Raw genomic sequence first — 8,517 nt, 5'->3', positions numbered from 1 at the left:
TTGGCTATAGAACACAAATAAAAATATTGATTTATTTATAGCACTATATATATCTTATCTTTTCAGCTATAAAAGTCCAGTTGTTGTGATTCCTTATTCATTTGTAGGAATCTTGCTCTTTAGAGATGTAAAGTAGAACAAATGAGTTACAGTTCTGGAGCAACTTTTATGTACCTGAATTACTAAAGTCATAAAGATGAACGTAGATATTAACCCAAAGTGAATTTTAAAGGAACAGTTTATTAAAACACTTGTTCTTTTACTTTCAGTTTACCATAACTTACATAACCATAGGGCTGTGATTAATTAAGGCAGTGTACTGTGGACTACAAATGAGAAAACTAGTTTTTTTACCATGGCTTTGCTCACAGCCACTATCAGTTCTATGAGTTTTGTTTCCTTCTGTATCCTGCACTCTGTGATGCTACCTTTCTCATCACACTCAACATGGTCATTCCCTTTTTATTTATTCATTTAAATACTTATTCAACAAATATAGAAACACTAGAGGCCCAGTGCACAAATTCATGCATAGGTGGGCCAGGCTGGTGATCAAGGCATATTGGGGGGGCCAGCCGGCCGGGGGGAGGGACCCTGGAAGTTTGGCTGGCTGTCCAGGGGTAGGGGTGTCATGGGAGGTTGGCTGGTTGGGAGAAGGGGCCACAGGAGGTTGGCTGTGGGAGTGCACTGACCACCAGGGGGCAGCTATTGCATTGAGTGTCTTCCCCCTGGTGTTCAGTGCGTGTCATAGTGACTGATCAACCGGCCATTCTGGTCATTTGGTCGTAATGGTAGCTTAGGCTTTTATATATATAGACTAGAGGTCCGGTGCACAAAATTCGTGCACGGGGGGGGGGGGTGTCTCTCAGCCCAGCCTGCACCATCTCCAATCTGGGACCCCTCAAGGAATGTCCGACTGCCCGTGTCAGGCAGTCGGGCATTCCTCTCACAATCCAGGACTGCTGGGTCCCAACCGCTCACCTGCCTGCCTGCCTGCCTGATTGCCCCTAACTGCTTCTGCCTGCTAGCCTGATCACCCCCTAACCACTCCCCTGCCAGCCTGATCAATGCCTAACTGCTCCCCTGCTGGCCCGGTTGCCCCTAACTGCCCTTCCCCGCTGGCCTGGTCACCCCTAACTGCCCTCTCCTGTAGGCCTGGTCATCCCCAACTGCCTTCCCCTGCTGGCCCAGTCACCCCTAACTGCCCTCCCTTGCCAGCCTGGTCACTCTTAACTGCCCTCCCCCAAAGGCCTGGTCCCCCCCAACTGCCCTCCTTTGCAGGCCTGGTCATCCCCAACTGCCTTCCCCTTCAGGCCAGGTCCCCCCAACTGCCCTCCCCTGCAGGCCTGGTCCTCCCTAACTGCCCTCCCCTGCAGGCCTGGTCCCCCCCAACTGCCCTCCCCTGCTGGCCTGATCGCCCCCAACTGTCTTCCCCTGCAAGCCTGATTGCCCCCAACTGCCTTCCCTTGCAGGCCTGGTCCCTCCCACTGCCCACCCCTGCTGGCCATTTTGTGGCGGCCATCTTGTGGTGGTCATCTTGTGTCAACACAGGGGTGGCCATCTTTGACTACATGGGGGTGGCCATCTTGTGTGTTGGAGTGATGGTCAATTTGCATATTACCCTTTTATTAGATAGGATTATTATCAGATGCTATTCTTATCAGTGGGGAAAATAGTGCAGGGGTAAGGAAGCAACACTCCAGGCTTCGTAATACTTATAAGTTCTCAGAAGTGAAATAGACAAAACAACAACACACATTTGAACAAATAGAGAAAAGTGCAGGGTAAAATTGAAGCACAAAAAGAAACAGGAGGTAGTAATCTAAGAGCTCTGGAAAACGTTCAGGAAGAAGTCATTTCTAATGTACTAACAGTGAGGAAGAAGGGTCTATAGATCTGAGGCAATGACAAATGCAAAACTCTAAGTGAAAAAGGGCAAGGTCCATGCATTGAACCAATATAAGCTCCATGAAGTCTACAGTGTAGGAATCTTCAACTGTGAGCTTATCTAAAAATTTTTAAAGCCTGCCTGGCATGGCTCAGTGGTTGAGTGTCAACCTTTGAAGCAGGAGGTAACTGTTCAATTCCAGGTCAGGCACATGCCTGGGTTGCAGTCTCCATCCCCAGTGTGGGGTGTTCAGGAGGCAGCTGATCAATTATTCTCTCTCATCATTGATGTTTCTAGCTCTCTCTTCCTCTCTGAAATCAATAAAAATATATCTAAATTAAATATATATATTTGAATTGATTTTTATAAAGAAAGAAAGGGAGAGAGAAAGAAACATCAACCAGCTGCTTACTGCATGCCCTCCACTGGGGATCAAGCCCAACATGTGCCCTGACTTTACTGAACTGCCAATCTTTCCTCACACAGGACCATGCCCAACCAAGTGAGCCACACTGGCCAGGGCTAAAAATTAACTTTTCCCCTTGTATGCCCAGACTACTAGAGACGTTAAAATACTCTTGAGTTCATACAGTTCAGAAGTATACTGTCTTATACTACAATTAAATAAGTTTATCATGGACAATTTTATGTTTTCATTTTCTTAAGATTCAAAGATAATTCCTAAGAATTGAAGAATAAAGAAAAAGGCACACATAGCAAATGGAAGAAGTACTTGGCTTCTTAATACAATATTGTTGCCAATATTTTTAAAATAATAGTCATTCATTTATGCTCTGAACATTGTGTTCTTTAAATATGTATTTGGAAGCTATAATCCTGTACCAGGTTATGAATCTATATCATTTCACAGCATTCTTTCTCAGCAATGGCTCTTTGAAGTGTTTCTCTTTTTCTCATAAGTAAGTGTGGCAAACTCATAGCCTAACTTTTATTTTTTATGGCAGTGACACATAAATTGTAAGAAGGCTTTGAAGCAGTATAGTAGTTAATAACAGAGGCAACAATAAAAAAAAGGCAACTCAATTTCAAGAAGAGCTGTTTAAGCTCAGTGAACAGTGTCAAAAATATGCTGGCTCCACTCAGGAATATATCAAGTATGTTCCTCATTGCATTTCAATATACTGGACTGGATAAATGGAGAAGGGGAAAGACAGAAAGATTGGATCAGGTACTTCTGCTCTATTCACCAACACATTTAAAAATGAGAAATACCATTAAAGAATCAATAGTTAATAAAAATGGACTATAATCCATATGGCACCAGAGCTTAAGCTTATTAAATCAACTAAATGTTTTGTTATAGTGTAAAATCTGTTGAAAATCAATAATAATAGTAATAATAATACCATTAATGGCTACCATTTTAGAATATCTATCAAGTGTCAGTCATTCTAATTGATAGTTGTCACTTGAAGTACTTACTTTCAAGAAAAATAACATAATTGCACATTTAAAATTAGGCAAATGGGCACTGCCACCATTCCATCTTACCATGGAACCACTTATGTCTCAGAAGCCAACTTCCTGTTTGCTAGACCAGATAATTTTTACCTGAAACTATACTTGTTACCACTATCTCTGCCATACAATCTCAAAGCATTGATTTTTCCTTGATTTTGAAATTTCTAGGGAAATAGCATATATATTATTCTATATCTTTTTACCATAATAAAAAAATCCCCAAAGTGTTTTACTTATTTCTTTACCACCTCCTAATCCTATGAGAATATTGGCTCATTTCACAACACTTAAATGTGCTTCTTAAATTAGTCTTCTTAAATTATTAATGTCAACTGGATCTGAATACTATCTGTCCTTTCTATTTCTCATTGTTTTCTGACCCAGAAACTTGTTTTTTCTAACTTTCCCTAAAGTTAGTCTTATGGGCTTCTTATAGTAAGAGATAATAAGTCGGTCAGTACTAGGTTTGCCAAAGCATTGATTATTAAAGAAAACTGCACTCTTTAATAATCTATATATATAAAACCCTAAGTGATCATTTGACCGTTCTACCAGTTGACCATTTGACCAGTCGCTCTGACATGCACTGACAGATGCTCAATGCAGGAGCTGACCCCTGGTGGTCAGTGCACTCCCACAGTGGGAGCGCCACTCAGCTGATAGATGGGCACTAGATGTCGGGCTCACAGCTGGTGAGTGCAGCTGTTGCAGCGTGAGCCTCTCCCGCCTCCGTAGCAGTGCTCCTAGGTGGTGGTGGCAGGTACAGCAGGGCCAGGATAAGTGGGAGCTGCGTGGCACCTGGCCTGGGCTCGGGCTCCTCCCTGGCCACCACTGCTTTGTGCAGTACTACATCCCTTGGGGGATGTTGGACTGCTGGGACCCAGGCCCTGCGGTGATCAGGCCGAAACCAGCAGTCTGACATCCCCTGAGGGGTCCTGGGATGTGAGAGGTTGCAGGCCAGGCTAAGGGACTCCACCAGTGCACAAATCCGTGCACCTGGCCTCTAGTTACATCACACTAGGGACCAGGTGCACATATCCGTGCACCTTGAAAGGAACTGTGGGCCCTGAGGCTGTGGTGGGCACAGGGGCAGGTCTCAGCCCATCCTCCATGCCCCAGCCTGGCCCCTCCCACCACGGCCCCTGGTACCATCTGCCGGCAGCCCTGCTCCTACCACCGTCACTCCCACATACTGATGGCGCCAGTCCACTCGCACCCACTGACACTGACAGTGTGGAGCAATTGGGGCCAGCACCAGCAGCTGGTGCGAGCGGGGCCAGTGCTGTCAGCGGGTGTGAGTGGTGGCTGCTGCCCCGATTGCCCCTCAGGAGCAGGGGGAAGTGGAAAAGCTGTCAGAGGTGATTGGGGCTGGCAGCCGCCACTTGCACCCACTGATGACGCCAAGCAATTGGGACCAGCACCGGGCACTGACAGCAGGTGCCAGTGGTGGCCCCAGTGCTGGCTGCAGGTGCGAGAGGTGGCTGCCAGCTGTAATCGCCCTTCAGGAACAGGGGGAGGTAGAGAAGCCCTGAAGGGTGATTGGGGCCGGCAGCAGATGTGAGTGGCAGCTCTGGTGCCAGCAGTGGGTGCAAAAAGGACCGGTGCCAGCAGCAGGTGTAAGTGTCGAGTGGGTCTGCAGTGTGTGGGAGTATAGAATTTTCAGTAACCACCAGAGACTCACCCCGCTGACAGTGACTGGCGCTCCGCCTTGATCTGGCGCCCTAGCTCACCTGCTCCAGCATCATGCCACGGCTGACATCCACCATGTTCTGTGCTCTTCCACCTGCTGCTGACACCCGCCATGTTCTGCTCATGCCCACTGGTGGTCAGTGCACGTCATAGCGACCAATTGTTCGGTTGTTCAGTTTTTCCACCATTCGGTCTACTTGCATATTAAGGTTTTATATATATATATATATATATATATATATATATATATATATATATGATGGGCAGTGCAGAGGTAGCATTCTGCCTTAGAGGAGATAGTAAGGGAGTGCATGGCTGTACATAACTTAAATATAAAAGAACAAAATAATGTCAAAATAAAAGATGTCTCTATTTTTATTACCACCATGGTCCAGCAATTTTGAACAATGTGAGTAATAAAATACTTTTCCCTGAGAAATCTTTTGTCAGTTTAAGCTCAAAAAATTTTGTGGGTGTAGTCTAATTTAAAAAACATATATATGTTGCCCTGGCCAGTTTCTGGTCAGGGCACAAGTCTGGGTTGCGGGCTTAATTCCCAATAGGGGACATGCAGAAAGCAGCTGATCAATATTTCTCCCTCTCCCTCTCTCTTTCTCTTTCTTTAAAATTAATTAAAAATACATTTAAAATAAAAACCATATATATGTACTTCTAATTGACATATTATATTATGTATCTTTTATTAAATACTAGAGGCCCGGTGCACGAATTATGCATGGGTGGGGTCCCTAGGCCTGGCAGGCAATTGAGGCCTATTGGGGCGCTGGTCAGCCTGGGAGAGGGACCCCGGGAGGTTGGGCAGCTGGTCGGGGGGCCCGCTGGCTGCGGGGAGGGACCATGGCAGGTTGGCAGTGGACCCCCCGATTGGGGCTGATGGGGGGGCCAGCTGGCCCAGGGCAGGGGCTGCAGGAGATTGGCAATCCAGGGGGAGGGGCTGTAGGAGGTAGGCCAGCCAACCAGGGGGAGGGACTGTGTCATAGTGACTGGTTGACCAGTGGTTCCAGTCATTCGGTCATAATGGTTGCTTAGGCTTTTATATATATATAGATTGTATACTCATGGAACTTAATTCAGAGAATTTCCAGTTATAGAGTAGATTCTCAACACAACTGAACTCAGATATAGTCATTCTTCTCCAAATTAAGTTTCTAATGATTTGTAATAATTTGAATTTTCTTTGGATATAGTATGTGTCACCAACAAATGAAGTACTATATGTTACTATTTTCAAAGGTGACACAAATAAACAGTAGTAGGACAATAAATATATAGATGAAGAAATTAAATTATTTTAATTCTGTCATTCTATATATCTGCTGGAAGTTTTGGATTTTATCTTAAAACTCAATAGAGTGAAGTAATATGTGAACTCAGAAAAGTACATTTGTTTGTTTGATAAATTCAAATTAGTAATATGTGAACTCAGAAAAGTACATTTGTTTGTTTGATAAATTCAAATTCAAATATATTTTACTGATTTTAATAATATATTTTAAATTTGGTTTTATTATTCTACTTGTTAATGTTTTGTTTAAAACAGAACACAAAGTATAAAAATAAAATGTCACACCAGTGGAGCAATTCAGTACTTACTTAAATTAAACATTTTTTGTTTTTCTTATAATAAAATATACTTATTAATGTATGATCATTTAAATAAATTATTATATCAGACTGTAACCTAAGGATCAGTTTATGGTGTTCACTTGAAAGTAAACTGTTGACTACATGGTTATGCTTTTATTTATTTATTTTTTCTGCAGGAATTTGGAAGAACCTGAAGTCATTTGCTATATTATTGTGAAACCAATAGCTTGTTCATAATTACTCTAAGTTTTATAGGAAATTTTGAAGTGGGGAACTCTTATCAACATAAAACAATATAATTCTAGAGTACAACAGCAGCAAAAAAGCAATATGGAAAGTAATTAAAACATTGAATTTACTTTGCAAAGTATAATACATTAAATATCGCATATAGTTCTTAAAAATTTGTAGGAAATTTAGGCTTGCATATCCAAAGTACCCACAGAAGAAACAAGATCAAATTTAAATGATCCAACTCTAGCAGGTTTGGCTCAGCGAATAGAGCATCAACCTGCAGGTTGAAGAGTCTTGGATTTGATTTAGGTCAAAGGCACATGCCCAGGTTGTTGAATCAATCCCCAGTGGGGGGCATGTAGGAGGCAACCGACCAATGATTCTCTCTCATCATTGATGTTTCTATCTCTCTTTCCCTCTCCTTTCCTCTCTGAAATCAGTAAAAATATATTTTAAACAATTTTAAATGATACAGGTAAAATATGAAAATGAATAATTTTTAAACCTTAATAATATTGAAGAGAAAAGAAGTACTATCAAATGTCAACCTAATAATAATAATATAGATATTCTTGCAAAGATTAAGACTAAGACTTTGATGAAGGGATATGATAAATAAAATTTTAATGCATTGTGATGTTACTACTTGATCAGTAATGGTTTCAGGATATTGGGAGTTAATCTGGTTAAAAATTGAACCACATAATAAGAAATATTGTTATGCAGTTGAATGAGAATGAGAAAAGTACAAAGGAGGAAATCAACTCTTGTCAGCTTCATGATTTTTATTGTCTTTACACACTATCCATAAGGTAGAAAAGTGTTGAGAGTTTATGTAAGTTGTTTGAAATGAAAAAAAAAAAGTTTCTTTTATTTGTTTGTAGATAATGAGACAAAATCTGAATTGTCCAGCATAATAGATCACTTTAAGTCTGATGGAAAGCACACCCCCAAATCCCTGATGTTGAGATATCTGAACAATATCTATCTTCTTACAAAATAAAAGATTTTGGCAACATATCTAAAAACTAGTCTATCCACACTAATAAAAGAGAAATATGCAAATTGACCATACCTCCGTGACACCCACCAGCCAATCAGGAGTGAGTAAGCAAATTAACCCAACAAAGATGGTGGCACCCACAGCCACAAAATGGCGGCACCCAGTCCCCTCAGCCCTGCGGGAGTCCCCGGTCCTGTCAGCCCCTCAGGGAGGAGGAGGGCGGCAGGCCGGCAGCAGGGGATGGGGTCTTCCTTAGTGCAGTGGTGGCAGGGAAGCCCCCAGGCCCAGCAGACAGAGCCTGGACAGCAGGGCATGGGGGCTTCGTTCATGCAGTGGTGGCAAAGCCCCCAGGCCCAGCAGACAGAGAGCAGACAGCAGGGCATGGGGGTTTCATCTCCATGGCTGCGGTGAAGCCCCCAGACCTGGCAGAGTGCAGAGAACCATAGGGAGTGGGCCTAAGCCATCAGTAGGACATCCCCTGACTGCTACTGGATTGGAGAGGGTGCAGGTTGAACTGAGGGACCCCTGTGCATGAATTTCGTGTACCGGGCCTCTAGTAGTTATATATAAATAGATAAAAAAGGGACTTTTCAGATTACATTTAGACTTAATT

This window comes from Plecotus auritus (assembly GCF_963455305.1).
Source record: "Plecotus auritus genome assembly, chromosome: 3".
NCBI lineage: Eukaryota > Metazoa > Chordata > Mammalia > Chiroptera > Vespertilionidae > Plecotus > Plecotus auritus.
The sequence above is the reverse complement of the archived record's forward strand: the minus strand, read 5'-3'. Positions refer to the sequence as shown.